Raw genomic sequence first — 16,819 nt, 5'->3', positions numbered from 1 at the left:
TCCTCCCTACCTTTGGCAACCTGGATGCACATTTATATTGTCTCTGGCACGAACTAGGTCACACTTTTATGCAAGCTATGGTTACAGAACAGAAGAGGTGCACAGGAGTGGCCTTCATCACTTAGCCAAGGATTCTCTCTTTCTCCCTGCGTATAACTACCTCACCTCTGCTCAGTTACCTCCGTTAAACCCTGACTGAATTAAGGAATTCACCGTATGGTACACTAATCAGCTTCCCAAGCAACTACTGTGTTGTTCCATTTTTAGCTATGATTTAGTAAAATATTGAATTTTTAAAATAAAATTCTTTGCTCAAGCGGAAAAAGTGCAAAATATTAAATAGGGAATCTGCTAGGAGGGTCTGATTGATACAAACTAGAGTAACTGAGATCCTTTCTGCCCATGCTGGTGGTTCAAGTGGACGTTAAAGATCCTATGGCGCTGTTCATAGAGCAGAGCGTTCTCCCGGTAACCTGGTCAACATTTCTCTCTCAATTAAATATTCATTCATCGCATTGCTGTCCGTGGGATTTTGCTTTAGTGCAAAATGACTGTCACATTTACCTACACAACAGCAGTCACTGCAATTTTTTTTCTATTCGTTCATGGGATCTGGGCGTCACTGGCAAGGCCAGCATTTAATGCCCATCCCTAATTGCCCTTGAGAAGGTGGTGGTGAGCCGCCTTCTTGAACTGCTGCAGTCCGTGTGGTGAAGGTACACCCACAGTGCTGTTAGGGAGGGAGTTCCAGGATTTTGGCCCAGCGACAATGAAGGAATGGCGATATACTTCCAAGTCAGGATGGTGTGTGACTTGGAGAGGAACTTGGAGGTGGTGGTGTTCCCATGCGCCTGCTGCCCTTGTCCTTCTAGGTGGAAGAGGTGGCAGGTTTGGGAGGTGTTGCCAAAGAAGCCTTGGCGAGTTGCTGCAGTAATTCATTGTATGGAAGAGTTTTGAGACATTGCTGGGAGGTTTGGTTGTACTGCCAAACAGTAATAGTGTAGCAAGCCCTATTCAATCCCTACAGGCTCTGCTTTCGCTCCACATCCTAAGTGATGGAGCTTATTTTATCTACCTCCAAAGGATAGAAGGTCAAGTGAGCTTGGCTGGGATTGGAAGTCAAGACTGGAGCACTAAGTCCAATGCACAACCACTTGAGTTACCCAACCTGTTAGCTTGAATATGGGTTAAGCAGAAGTATAATTTTAGGAATCAAAAAGTTAATATCAAAGGAAATTGATCACACGATACGGGTACAAATATTACGTACCTGAAACAACGGCAATGTTTTCCCAGTATTGGTAATTAGATTTTTCAAGCAGAACTCTGAGACAGTATCACCAATGAATAATAGTGTTTGGTATATCACAAAGTTCTATAAATAGGCTATTGTGTTTGAGGAATGCATTATTTAGTGAAGGGCTTGAACCGTAAGCTAATACCCTTCAACAACAATTAAAAAAAAACTCACTATTACAGAAGATAGGTAAACTTGTTGGCTCATTTATTACTTTGAAGTATAAAATGCTTACATTGTGCCATTTTTAAAATTGGGGTTAAGTTAAACCTAACGCGCCTGCTGGGAAACAGAAAGGATTGGCTCGGCCGCCCAGTTTACAACCCTGCCCGATTTTATTTTCCATTGCTCTCAGGATGTGGGCAGTGTTGGCAAAGCCACATATCTTGCGCATCCCCAATTTTCTACACACCACCACTGGCGGCTGTGCCTTCAACAGCTTAAACCCTAAGCTCTGGAATTCCCTCCCCCAAACCGCTCCACCTCTCTATCCTCCTTTAAGACGTTCCTTAAAACCTACCTCTTTGGCCAAGCTAATGGTCACCTGTCCTAATATCTCCTTATGTGGCTCGATCTCAAATTTTGTTTGATGATGCTCCTGTGGAGAGCCTTGGGATGCTTTACTACGTTAAAGGCACTGCATAAATGCAAATTGATGTTGTTATTATTTTGCCCCTCCCTACTACTTCTGAGAAGGCAGTGGCGTTTTTACAATGGCCCCACAGCTGACACTGTACCCACTGAGCCAAACCTGCATCCTAACCCACCATGGAAAAATACCTTAGTGCACACTTTTGCCTGTCTTTGGCATGTTCCATGGGTTTAGTGACCACATTTACGATATCGATTTAGGCTCAGTGGGTACAGCATTAAATACTGGGATTTAATAGCATTTAATAGCGAACCAGTTAGGGTTTTGTTAGATCCGTGGTTCAGTGGATAAATAATTACACGGATGCTGTACATAAACAAATAACAGGTCTTTACTGGAGGAGGGTAATCTCTAGACTGGGGTACAGAGGCATGCACCGGTGTGGTCACTGCCGGTACTACAGTATACAGGAGCTGTAAAAAGTAGTTCTGACTTAAAGCACATACACTACAATTCCTCCCTTTTTAGATTAATAATACCCCCTTAATATTCAAATAACAATTACATTTTTACATATACATTCAATAACAAAAGTCCATTTGTAGATTCAGTCTTTGGGGCGGCTTCCTGACCCTTTCGGGATAGCGCCTTTCTGGAGGTTCTTGTTCTTGGTGCAGAGGCGATTCTGACCCCTTTTCATCGGGTAGTTCATCGGGTTCCACTGCTACTGGGTCTGAAGTAGATACTACCGGTATGTCGGGTTCATCCCCAGGTACTCGAGACATGGGATTGACGCATTCCTGTGATGCTAAGATCTGATCGACGTGGCGTCTCACAATGTTCTCCCCGACATCCACTGTGTACATTAATGGCCCCTGCCTTGTACATATTGTTCCGGGTTGCCACTTCTCTGTTCGATAGTCCCAGGCCAAGACTGGTTGCCCTACATTGAAGCTCCTTGTCGGCTTCTCGTTGATGTGCTGGAATTGTTTGTCCTCAACATTTCTTCGCACATTTGGTCTGAGCAAGTCCAGACGAGATCTCAACCTTCGGTTAAAGAACATCATGGCCGGGGTCTGGTTGGTAACTGCATGTGTCGCGTTTCAGTAGGCTAATAAGAAATTGTCCATCTTATGCTGTAGTGGAATTTCCTCGTCGTACATGGCCTTTATTGCCTTCTTAAAGGTTTGTACGAACCTCTCAGCCAATCCATTGGTGGCTGGATGATACGGGGCGGATGTGTAATGCCTTACCCCATTCCTTTTCATGAATTTTTAGAACTCGTCGGACACAAACTGTGGTCCATTATCAGAGCAGATCTGCTCTGGCAACCCGTTTCTGGCAAATATGGTCCGTAGGACTGCAATCGTTTTCTCTGTAGTGGTTGAAGACATCTTTATCACCTCAAGCCACTTTGAATGAGCATCCACTGCTATTAAGAACATTGAGTCCATGAATGGACCAGCGAAATCAATGTGCACCCGTTGCCATGGAGAGGAGGGCCACTCCCATGGGTGTAGAGGGGCATGTGGTGGTGCATTTTGGACCTTCTGGCATCCTAAGCAGCTCTTAGTTAGGTCTTTGATTTGTTGATCGATTCCTGTCCACCACACATAAGCCCTAGCTAGGCTTTTCATTTTCACTCCCCCCAGATGACCTTCATGTAGCTCATTTAGCACTCTCTCCCTTAACTTGGGTGGAATCACCACTCTGGATCCACACATCACTGTCCCCTGGCATACTGACAGCTGTTCTCTTCTGGATGAGAATGCTGGCAACAGTGAGTCGCCATGTGTTGGCCATCCCTTCACCGTCAATTCATATACCCGTGACAGCGTCGGATCATTGCGGGTCTCCTTCTCTATATCCGCGTTTGTTACTGGCAATCGTTCAATTATCGACGAATAAAATATCTCGATAGGGTCCACTGCTGGTGCTTCCTCCACAGTAGGCAGTGGCAGGCGCAATAGCCCATCAGCGTTCCCATGCTGTCTCGTGCCTTTATATTCTATTTCATATTGATTCGCCCCTAGAAACAGGGACCATCTTTGTAACCGCTGTGCAGTCATTACTGGCACGCCCTTCTTAGGATTAAAGATGGAGACAAGTGGTTGGTGGTCAGTCAGCAAGGTGAAATGCTGTCCATGCAGATAGTGGTTGAATTTTTTTACTCCCCATACTAGGCTGAGGGCCTCCCTATCAATCTGGGCGTAGTTGCGCTCGGCTGAGGTTAGTGACCGAGACGCAAAGGCTACTGGCCTCTCCAACCCGTCTGGGAATTTGTGTGACAGCACCGCTCCAATGCCGTAGGGTGATGCATCACATGCCAAACGAATTGGTAGTGCTGGGTTGAAATGGGCCAACACCTCTTTTGATGTGATCAATTCTTTACACTTCTGGAAATCTCGTCTACGTTCGTCATCCCACCTCCATGGTACCCCTGTTTGCAGTAGGGTGTTCAGCGGGTGTAATACCGTAGACAAATTTGGTAAGAACTTGTGGTAATAGTTTACCAGCCCGAGGAACATAGAAACATAGAAGATAGGAGCAGGAGTAGGCCATTCGGCCCTTCGAGCCTGCTCCGCCATTCAATGAGATCATGGCTGATCATCCAAATTCAGTACCCTGTCCCTGCCTTCTCCCCATATCCCTTGATCCCTTTAGCCTCAAGAAATATATCCAACTCTTTCTTGAATATATTTAATGAACTGGCCTCCACCGCCCTCTGTGGCAGAGAATTCCACAGGTTCACCACTCTCTGGGTGAAGAAATTCCTCCTCATTTCAGTCCTAAATGGCTTACCCCTTATCCTTAGACTATGACCCCTGGTTCTGGACTCACCGGCCATCAGAAACATCTTTTCTGCATCTAGTCTGTCCAGACCTGACAGAATTTTATAGGTTTCGATGAGATCCCCACTCAATCTTCTGAACTCCAGTGAGTACAAGCCCGATTGACACAATCTCTCCTCGTACGTCATTCCTGCCATCCCAGGTATCAGCCTGGTGAATCTTTGCTGCACTCCCTCCATGGCAAGAACCTCCTTCCTCAGGTAAGGTGACCAAAACTGCACACAGTACTCAAGGTGCGGTCTCACCAAGGCCCTGTACAACTGCAGCAAGACATCCTTGTTCTTGTACTCGAACCCTCTTGCTACGAAGGCCAACATACCATTTGCCTACTTAACCGCCTGCTGCACCTGCATGCTTACCTTCAGCGACTGGTGCACAAGAACATCCAGGTCTCTTTGCACTTCCCCTTCTCCCAATCTATTGCCATTCAAATAATAATCTGCCTTCCTGTTTTTGCCACCAAAGTGGATAACCTCACATTTATCCACATTATAGTGCATTTGCCATGTTTCTGCCCAATCACCCAACCTGTCCAAATCATACTGGAGTTTCATGACATCCTCCTCACAGCATACCCTCCCACCCAGCTTTGTGTCGTCTGCAAATTTGGAAATATTACATCCAATTCCCTCGTCCAGATCATTAATATATATTGTGAACAGCTGGGGTCCTAGGACCGATCCTTGCGGTACCCCACTAGTCACTGCCTGCCACTCGGAAAACGACTTGTTTATTCCAACTCTTTGCTTTCTGTCCGCCAACCAGTTCTCTATCCAAGTCAATACCTTGCCCCCAATCCCATGTGTCTTAATTTTGCACGCTAACCTCTTATGCGGGACCTTATCGAAAGCCTTCTGAAAGTCCAAATACACCACATCCACTGGTTCTCCCTTATCTATTTTACCAGTTACATCCTCAAAAAATTCCAGTAGATTAGTCAAGCATGATTTACCTTTTCTAAATCCATGTTGACTTTGTCCGATCCTGTCACTGCTTTCCAAGTGCTCTGCTATTACATCTTTTATAATAGACTCTAGCATTTTCCCCACTACCGATGTCAGGCTTACCGGTGTATAATTCCCCGCTTTTTCTCTGCCACCTTTTTTGAATAGTGGGGTAACATTAGCTACCCTCCAATCCATGGGTACTGTTCCAGAGTCTCAGTTGTGACACATTTTCCGGTGCTGGAGCCTTGACTACTGCCTCTATCTTGTCAGGGGACTTATGTAACCCCTCTTCATCGATGACGTGGCCGCAATACGAGATCTGTTTCTGGAAAAACTCGCACTTGTGGCAATTAGCTCGTAGCCCATATTCCTTTAATCTGGCAAGCACCTTCTCCAAGTTAGCGAGGTGATCACCGTCATTTTCGCCCGTGACCAAGATGTCGTCCAAATAACACTGGGTCCCTGGAATCCCTTGCAGGACCTGATCCATCGCCCTTTGCCAGATAGCCGGAGCCGAGGCTACTCCAAACACCAGCCGGTTGTATTGATAGAGACCTTTATGGGTGTTGATCGTAAGGTAATGTTTCGAAGCTTCTTCTACCTCCATTTGCAAGTACGCCTGGGCTAGATCAATTTTGGTGAAGCGCTTACCACCAGATAGCGAGGCGAAAATATCCTCAATTCGTGGAAGCGGATATTGCACCGTGTGAAGGACTGGGTTCACTGTCACCTTAAAATCTCCACAGATGCGGACCTTCTTTGGTTCCCCAGGCGTATTACTCAACGACCTCTTCATTACAGGAACGATGGGTGTAGCCCACTCGCTCCAGTCCACTTTGGACAGTACTCCTGAACGTTCCAAGCCTTCCAGCTCTGCTTCAACCGCTGGTCTGATCGCATAAGGCACTGGTCTGGCCTTCAGAAACTTTGGGCTTGCATTATCCTCTATTTTAATTGTTGCTGTTATTCCTTTTAGTGTTCCTAGTCCCTCCTGGAACACTTCTTTTGCGTCAGTTAGCATTTTTGACAGTCGTCCAGGTATGACGTCGTCATCCTTTTTGGCCTCCACCTTCAGTGCCTGTATGGAATGCCAATCTAAATGTATCTTCCGGATCCATTCACGTCCTAGCAGTGGTGGTCCTCCATTTGGCAATACATATATATCCATTTTAGGTATTTCCTGCCCTTTATATGTCACTTTCACCCTTATTTTCCTTTGGGGTAGACTTTTTGCCCCGTATACGTCTTCAAGACAATCTCTGTAGCTTTCAAGGGTATGTGTGAAAATAGCCGCTTGTAGTCTCTTTGATTTATGACTGTTAGAGCTGACCCTGTGTCCAATTCCATTTCCACTTGGACTCCGTCTATCTTGAGTGTAACCCAGATAGTCTGGTGATCCTCCATTTCGGTTACATTATGTAGTTTCAGACAACCCAGCTCCTTGCTTCCGGAATCTGTGTCACTTTTCTGTTCGTCTGAACCACTGTCCATCACCTGCTGTACCTTTTTGTACTTCTCCTGTGGAGATTTCTTACTGTTGGTTTTCTTCCCAGACCTGCAGACTCTTGCTATGTGTCCTGCTTTCCCACACTGTCTGCACACTTGGTCCTTGAACCAACAATCTTTCTGGTCATGTGTTGTTCTGCCGCAGCGATAGCACTTCCCTGTTCCATAGGTCATTTCGTTGGTGCCATATTCTTGCGGTCTCCGTTGTATCTCTGCAGCGCCCCTTGCGGCTGCTTCGTGTGATACTGCCATACTGAAAGCTTTGTCCAGCGTAAGGTCCTTTTCTGATAGAAGCCGTTTCTGAGTTCCTTCACTTTGTAGCCCACACACAAACTTGTCCCTTAACGTGTCTGCTAGTCCCGCTCCAAACTGGCAGTATTTCGATAGCTTGCGCAGTTCCGTTAGGTACTCAGCATTGCTTTCGTCTTTGTGTTGGTTCCTTTTATGGAACTTAAATCGTTCTGCTATCAGCAGCGGTGTGGGGTTTAAGTGGTCCTGTAGGATTTCTACTATGCTTTCAAAATTCTTGTTTACTGGCTTCTCTGGGGTTATTAGATTTTGCAGTAACCCATAAGTTTTTGCACCCATGGAATTTAACAGAACCAGTGCTTTATTAGCATCTGGCACTTCATTCACCCTGCAGTACACCTCAATACGTTCCACATATGTCGCCCAATCTTCGACTTCATTGTCGAACGTAGAGTTACTGCCACTCTTCGGCATCCTTGGTTGTGCGTTAACTATCACCAATGGCGCCTCCCGCGCTTCCCCTTCTTCTCCGCTGGCACAAAATGGCGTCTCCCGCGCTTTCCTTCCTTCCCGCGCTCGCCCGTCTTCTCCGCTGCGGCTTCGCAAAATGGTGTCTCCCGCGCTCTTCCTTCTTCTCCGCGGCTCAATGGCGCCTCCCGCACTCTCCCTGCTTCTCCGCGGCTCAATGGCATCTCCCGTGCTGTCCCTGCTTCTCCGCGGCTCAATGGCGTCTCCCCTTGCTTCGCCCCGCGGACCCTGATCAGCCCGTGATCCCTGGCTGTGCTCTACGCGTTCTTCTCTTGATATTTGTCGATGCCGCTCAGTCTAGAACCCGGCTGTTTATTACCCTCTCTCTCTCCAGTTTGCAGTATTTTTCCTCGACGCCGCTCGGTGATCAACCCCCGGCTGCGCCCTGCTCTCTTCACTCTCTTTCTTACCCCGTCGACGCTGCCCGGCTCTCTCTCTCTGCCGTCGGTCGGCTCCAGCCGCCGCTGCTCGGGAAGGGTCTGCTCTGGACCTGTCGTCGGTCTCTTACTGCTCGTTGTGGCTGGGGAACCAAGCCCGGCTCTCCACAGCCTCCCCAGCGAAGTTGGATCTCTGCCTGACTGCTGAGCGGTTGCTCGCAGTTGACGCCCGTGTTCCTGGACTCGACTATTTTTTTTTTATGTTGCAGGTGGATTCGCATCAACACTCGTCGCCACTGTTAGATCCATGGTTCAGTGGATAAATAATTACACGGATGCTGTACATAAACAAATAACAGGTCTTTACTGGAGGAGGGTAATCTCTAGACTGGGGTATAGAGGCATGCGCACAGCTTATATACCGGTGTGGTCACTGCCGGTACTACAGTATACAGGAGCTGTAAAAAGTAGTTCTGACTTAAAGCACATACACTACAGGTTTTAGTAACAATTCAGCAGCTTTCTGGTCATTTTATTTTTTTTCTGGTGGCAGCCCACGACTTACCACATTTATTGAATTCAGTTTCACAACTTGCCAGGATGGGATTTGAACTCATGACCTCTGGTTGCTAAGCTCCAAATACATCATCCATACAATAAAATGTAGATGGAAACCTGCATCCTAACCACCATGGAAAAATACCTTATTGCACACTTTTGCCTGTCTTTGGCATGTTCCATGGGTTTAGTGACCACATTTATGATATCGATTTAGAGTATTTTTAAGGGTTATATTTTGGTATTGAAGCATAACATTTTGTGATATATTGCTACTGCACTGGGGGTAATAGCAATCCTTTCCCATCTGTGAATAAGTAGGGCACTCCCAGTATTTAATGGTGTTCATACCAGTGGACTGCATAATGCCTACCACATAATTTCAGCCATGCCTCTCTTTATTGCACTGACAGGCAGTGACAGTCACGGCTTGTTCTCACAGCCTGGTAGAAGAAATTGTGCTGAAGCACAAAACCACCATTCATTATAATCATCGATGAGTAACAGAATGCAACTGTATTCACGTTTGTTCCGTGCTATTCATATCTGTAGTCAAATATAACGTACCACTCCTCTGTTTTAAACTTATGCACACCTATTAACAAAAGCTTCACTTGATGCATTGCGTGACAAGAAATAGTATCTGCTTCATTAAAGCTTGTAAATCCTGCTGCCAATTTCCACTACGTTGTTTAATTGTTATTTGCTCAATTCTATTTTACTGTTATTTCAATTGAAACCTAATTTCAGGTGGTCCGATTCTCCTCCCGCATCATCAATTAAAAATTTGTAACAATTTCACTGATTTTGAGTATTATACTAGCGATCATCAAGTGCTAACAGAATATTCATCTTTCTTTCTGTTACACTTAAAATGCAATTCTCTTCTTACAAAATTTGTGCAAATAGTTATCAACTGAAACTCTATTATCATGTGTACAAATCAGGGCTATGCTAAAAATCTGACTACAGGAAACTCTCGTTTAAACGGCACCTAAATATATTCTCTATTAACCGGCAAAATTCTCACTCCGAAAACAACACCTCAATAACCGGCAATGTTGCCGAGTCCGAGTCCGAGTCTCCCGCGGTTGCCGAGTTAGTCAGTGGGGGTAGTTCTCCAAACTGCCACTACTCGGCTTCTTGGCGCTGTCGGAAGTCGGAACTCAATACCCCTGTAACAGGAGTCTGACTCTCCCATGCTGCCAGTAGTCTCTTCTGATCCACCATTTTACAGGGGTACTGTGTGTCTCCCACGCTGCTGGTAGTCATTGCATTGCATTACCCTCAACTGGCAGTACTGTACTTAATCAAGCATCTTCCACCATCCATTTAACACAACATTCTGTAGGTGAGTACCCAATTACTGTATACTGCACATTTCTTGATTTTTTTTATTTTTCTTTGTTAAAAATAGCCTTGGTAGATAACCCTCTCCGTCATCTGGAATTTTTGATCAACCGGCAACACGCTGGTCCCATCAGTGCCGGATACCAAAGAGTTTCCTGTATATCAAAGTGGATTGAATTGTGTACTTTCGTAAAAAGTTGCAATATTAGGGCAGATTTTCCTAGCCCTCAACCAACTAATCACTAAAGCAGATTATCTGTCCATTATCACATTGTTGTTTGTGGGACCTTGCTGTGTACAAATTGGCTGCTGCATTTCCCTACGTTACCACAGTATCAAAAATACTTCATTGGCTGTGAACCGCTTTGGGAAGCCCTGAGGTCATGAAAGGCACTATATAAATACAAGTCTTTCTTTCTTTATTTTGGCTTCTGATGGAAATCAGCAGCCAGGAAGCTCCCGTTTCCTCTAAACATCCTGGGGATGGGGAGCAAAATTGAAAGTCGAAACTTAACTTGCCATCTTTGGCCTGTATTGCAACTGTCTTGTTTTGCACACTTTGTACAAAAATAATAAATTGCAGAACAATGGAGTATTACAATTTAAACTCTTTTAATGAAGCATCAGGTCTGTGAACTCAAACAGCACTGTGTGGACAAGATGGAGTCAGGACCCCCTGGGTCCTCTAAACAATAGCAGTCCTTACAGATGCCTGCAGGCCAATGACAACTGAGCACGTGATCACATGTGAATATAACAGGTATTCCTTACAGATGCCTGCGGGCCAATGATAAATCAATATGCAAATGTTACATCCCCTTTCTTTTAAAAGAAAAATGTTATGCATTACTTTTGAACCTTTCTTCTACATAATGTTCTCAGTAGCATCAACATAAGTAAACTCAACATTTAACGAGCACTGAAAACATCTCAACGTTTCAATAACGATGTACAGTTTTTTTAGGGCAGTGATCCGCCTACACCCTTTGGCAGTTCACAAGTCAAGGATAACTCTAGGCTTGACCTCTCGTCCCGACCTTGTGTGGTATGGAACTGAGTATGCTCCTGAATCAGTCAACAGTTCAGGTTCAGGTTCAGGTAAGTATGATGTGTTTTGTGTATTGCTCTGTTCATCACACTCTGTTGAACTGATCCTCTCGTCGGAATGACGGTGTTGTTCCTTGGTGTTCAGGAGGAGCCTGTGATTGCGGCGGTACACCTGTCTTTCTGGGGTGCGGACGTGATACGATTGCTCAGTGTCAGCTGGCTGGATGACGACTGCTGGCTTCCAGTAGTCATGCTCCTGGATTCTGATGGATTCTCCATTGTGCAGCGGCGGCAGTAGTCTAGCTGACCTGTCATAGTATCTCTTTTGGTGTTGCTGTCTCTGTACACGTTTTGCATGCACTTGCTTGCAGCTGACGACCTGCCAGGGCCTGTCTGGGATACGTTGAGGTATCATGGGCTCTTTGACATTTGATGGGCAGCGTTCTAGACAAATGGAACATTTTCCGACAATGTCCTCAATGTGTTTGCACATTCCGGGCCAAAACATAATGTCACGTGCTCTTTGTTTGCATTTTTCCATGCCCATATGTCCAGCATGAATTTTTGTCAACATCTCTTCTCTGAGACTGGTAGGAATGATGATTTTCTCCCCTTTGAAGACGATTCTGTTGATTTGTGACAGTTCGTCTCTGTGGTTCCAGAATTCAGATATGCTCTGAGGGCATTTCCTCCTTTCCTCAGGCCATCCTTCATGTATGACTTTGCTCAGCAGTGTGAGTTGTGCATCTTTCTCTGTTCCTGCTCGGATATCCTTCAGTTTTGAGTCACTCACAGGTAAGCTGTTGTAAACCATGTGCACCTGCACATCCATGCCTTCACTGAGGCTGCTGTCCTGGTAGCTAAGAGACTTTCTGGAGAGTGTGTCTGCGACAGGAATGTCTTTGCCTGGACGGTGAATGATTGTGAAGTCGTACTTCTGTAGCTGAAGGATCATTCTCTGTAGCCTTGGTGGGGCTGCGGCTAGTGGTTTCCTCATGATTGACTCGAGGGGCTTGTGGTCGGATTCCACAATGACTTGTCGGCCATAAACGTGCTGGTGGAAACACTTACATCCAAACAGAATTGCATATAGCTCTTTCTTGATTTGAGCATAGTTGATTTCACTGTCTGTGAGAGATCCGGAAGCGTAGCCTGTGGTGATGACAGCACAGAGACTCCAGAGATGGTCCCTTTTCCTAGGGGCACATCAATATCAGATTGAATTCAAAGGTACAAAGCAGCATGGTAATGCTGATGGGCTGTCGCGCCTGTCACTACCTACAGAGGAGGAGGCACCGACGGTTGACCCTGTTGAGTTATTTCACTCGACCATCATCGAATGTTTACCAGTCACCAATGCAAGTATTGAAAGAGAAACCAGGAACGACCCGACACTGTCCCGGGTCTACGAAGTGACAGTGAAGGGATGGCCAGCACATGGTGATCCACTGTTACCGGCATTCTCAGCAAGACGAGAACAGCTGTCCTTCTGTCAAGGAACATTGATGTATGGAACAAGGGTGATTATTCCTCCTAAGTTAAGAGAGAGAGTTCTAAAGGAACTGCATGAAGGTCATCTGGGGGGAGTCAAGATGAAAAGCCTTGCTAGGGCTTATGTGTGGTGGCCGGGTATCGACCAACAGATAGAGGATCTGACGAAAAGCTGCTCAGGGTGCCAAAAAGTGCAAAATGCACCTCCGATTGCACCGCTGCATCCATGGGAATGGCCTTCAACCCCATGGCAACGTGTACATATTGACTTTGCTGGTCCATTCATGGACTCCATGTTTTTAATTGCGGTGGACGCACATTCTAAATGGCCAGAAGTGATTAAGATGACTACCACTACCTCGGAAAAGACGATCGCGGTGCTAAGAACGATATTTGCAAGAAATGGATTGCCAGAACAAATATGTTCAGACAACGGACCGCAGTTCGTGTCAGAAGAATTCCAGAAATTCATGAAGAAGAATGGGGTGAAACATTATACCTCTGCCCCATATCATCCGGCTACAAACGGGTTGGCCGAGAGATTTGTACAAACGTTCAAAAAAGCAATAAAGGCCATGAGCGAAGATCAGATTCCACTACAACACAAGGTGGACAAATTCCTACTGGCATATTGAAACGCCACTCATGCAGTGACAAACCAAAGTCCTGCCATGATGTTCTATAACAGGAGGTTGCGGTCCAGGTTGGACTTGTTAAAACCAAATGTGCGGAGGGAAGTTGAAAACAAACAGTTCCAGCATATAAATAACAAGACCACTCGGAGTTTCGAAATAGAACAACCAGTGTTAGCCCGGGACTATAAAAACGAGAAATGGCAATCTGGAACAATTCGGGCCAGACAAGGACCCCTGATGTACACGGTAGATATTGGTGAAAATGTAATACGGCGTCATGCTGACCAACTGGTAGAATCGAGAACAAGGGTCGAACCCATGGTTACGGCAGAGACAACCGTGGAAGAAGTTAGTGAACCTGAAGCATCTACCTCAGAAGTGAATGTACCTGATGATGATGTCCAATCCATAAGAGACCAACTAGATGAGTCACCCCAGCAACGAGAATCAGAGACCCCTGAAAGGCGTTATCCAACTCGAATCAGGAGGCCTCCTCAGAGACTGAATCTTTGAACTGTTTTGCATGAAGTTGTATATATATATATGTTATTATGTTATGTTAAATGGGGATATAACTGTTAAGCTAAAAAGGGAGGATTGTGGTGTATGTAACCTGTTCCACCTTAAGAGAACTACCTTAAGAGATGTACTACTTTCTCTTGGCTGCTGTATACTGTAATACCGGTGGTGACCACATATAAGTGTTGTGTAGGGATTTGCTGGGCAGTTCAGCCCTGACCTCCGAATAGTAAAGACCTGTTAAAAGTTATTCTTGTTGTCTGTGTCCAGTGATTGATCATAAGCATAACTGGGACACACAGACTCAACATAGCCGATGGGCTTTCCTTCTTGCAATACTGCGCCTAGTCCATACTTTGACACGTTCACTTGTAGTCTGAGCTCTTTGTTGGGGTCGAAGTAGGCAAGAACTGGTCCTGGTTCTCTGGTGATTAGGTCTTTCATTTTCTGAAATGCTGTGTCATGTTGTTTGTCCCATAGGAACTCATTGGATTGTTTGAGCAACTGGCGCATGGGTGCGTTGATTTCGGAGAGGCTCGGGGCAAACTTGGCTAAGTAGTTAACCATGCCTAGTACTGTCTCTAGCTCTGCGCGGTTCTTCGGCAGCTCCATCTTCTTGATGGCGGAGATTTTCTCTGGATCTGGTTTAATGCCATCAGTTGAGAGGCGATGCCCGAAATAACTGATCTCGGTGGATCCGATTATGCTTTTCTGAGGGATGAGCCGGATACCTTTCTCCCGTGATCTTTGTAGCATCGCACGGAGGTTCCTGTCATGTTCCTCTCTATTCCTGCCATAGATGAGGATGTCATCTACGATTGCGACTACTCCGTCGAGGCCTTCATAGGTTTCATCGATCTTCCGCTGGAATTCGTCCTGAGCTGAGATAAGACCAAATGGTAAACGCAGAAATCGGTAGCATCCAAATGGTGTGTTGAACGTCGTTAGCTTAGATGACTCTTCCGTGAGCTTGATAGTCCAGTATCCTGTTCGTGCGTCCATTACACTGAAGTAACGTGCTCCTGCTAGCTTGGGTGTGATGTCATCTAGCGTTGGTAGAGGGTAGTGAGGGCGCTTGATAGCCTTGTTCAAATCTCTGGGGTCGAGACAGACTCTGAGCTTACCTGTACGTGGTTTCTCGACTACTACTAACGCGTTGACCCACTCTGTCGGTTCTGTTTCCCGGACGATGATTCCTGTAATCTCCATGCTCTGCAGCTCCTCCTTCAGGCGACTACATAGAGCAAGGGGTATCCTTCTTGGTGGGTGAAATAAAGAGTAGATTGCCTTTCAAAAGCTAGGCTTTATTAACCTTAAAAAACCAGCAAGTACACGTTGAGCACCCAGTCTCAACCACTGTAGAAAACTGAATTTAAGATGGCCACCACAGGTCACATGGAATCAACTAACCAATAAGTTTACAGCATATATCTCAAGGCCGGAAAACAGGCAACCAATTACAATGCTTCTTATAAAACAAGAATAATCACCACATTCACCCCTCCTTTTAAAATATACTTCAACCTAGGTAGCCTTTACAGTTTACAATTAGTTATTTATGACTAGAGCAATACATGTATAATGCCTTCAACAATTTTAAAATTTTACTATTAATTTATTAATTATTTTAAAAGTCCATTTTTAATCGGTCGACCGGATATCTTGTTCGTGTCGACCTTCTTAGCCTTGATGGAGTTCCTTGCCCTCCCACACCAGGAGACACAGAAATATCTTCTGCAGGGAGGCTATCAATATCCCAATTATCAACGGTTTCCGGATTGGAAGTCCCATTAGAAGGTAGACTGGGAGGGTCATGAATATCCATCGGGGGCAGACTAAGAGAATTGTAAGTGTCTGCAGTAGGATTGGAAATGTTCATAGTATCTGTGACGACATCAACATTATCTGAATTATGGCTATTGTTAATGTCCTCAGGAGAGGGCTGGCCACCACAAGGAGCTAAGTCTTTAACTGAAACCGTACTTTCTTTCCCATCTTGGAATCGAATGTGAGCATATTGGGAATTTGCCTCCAATAGCTCCACCTCCTCCACTAAAGGATCATACTTTGACAATCTAACATGGCGTCGGAGCAGCAAAGGTCCCTGCATAGTAAGCCATGAAGGTACCGAATATCCCGTGGTGGATCTCCGCAGATAGTTGAAGAGCCTTTCATGGGGGGTCACATTAGTAGCCGTTGAAAGCAATGATCTAATGGAATGCAAGGCATCAGGCAGTACCATTTCCCACTGTGTATTCTTAAGGTTCCGGGATGTCAAAGCCAACATAACTGCCTTCCAGATCACCCCATTGTATCGTTCGCACTGTCCATTACCCTGGGGGATTATACGGGGTAGTTCTGCTAGTAGAAATTCCCCGACTCTGGAGGTATTCCTTCAACTGGGAAGACATAAAAGAACTTCCCTGATCCGAATGGATATACGCAGGCATCCCAAAGATGACAAAAAGTTGAGTCAGACATTTAATAACTGTAGCAGCTGATACATCTGCACAAGGAAAAGCAAAAGGGAACCTTGAAAACTCATCCACAACAGTAAATATATATCGATTCTGAGTCGTTGAAGGAAGAGGCCCCTTAAAATCAACGTTCAGGCGTTCAAAGGGAGAAGTAGCCTTTATAAGATGAGCTCGTTGAGGCTTAAAGAAATTCGGTTTACACCGGGCACAGACAGAGCATGACGAAGTCATCCGCTTGACGTCTTCAACTGAAAAGGGCAAATTCTTACTGTGTACGAAGTGTATCATCCTCGTAACACCAGGATGGCACAAAGCATTATGAAGATTAATAAGTGTATCTCCGTGAAGCACAGAACAATAAGCCCTCGACAGCGCATCAGCGGCAACATTATCC

This window comes from Somniosus microcephalus, chromosome 9, assembly GCF_052327205.1.
Source record: "Somniosus microcephalus isolate GS21.2 chromosome 9, FLI_Smic_1.0, whole genome shotgun sequence".
NCBI lineage: Eukaryota > Metazoa > Chordata > Chondrichthyes > Squaliformes > Somniosidae > Somniosus > Somniosus microcephalus.
Note: the sequence above shows the minus strand (reverse complement) of the source record.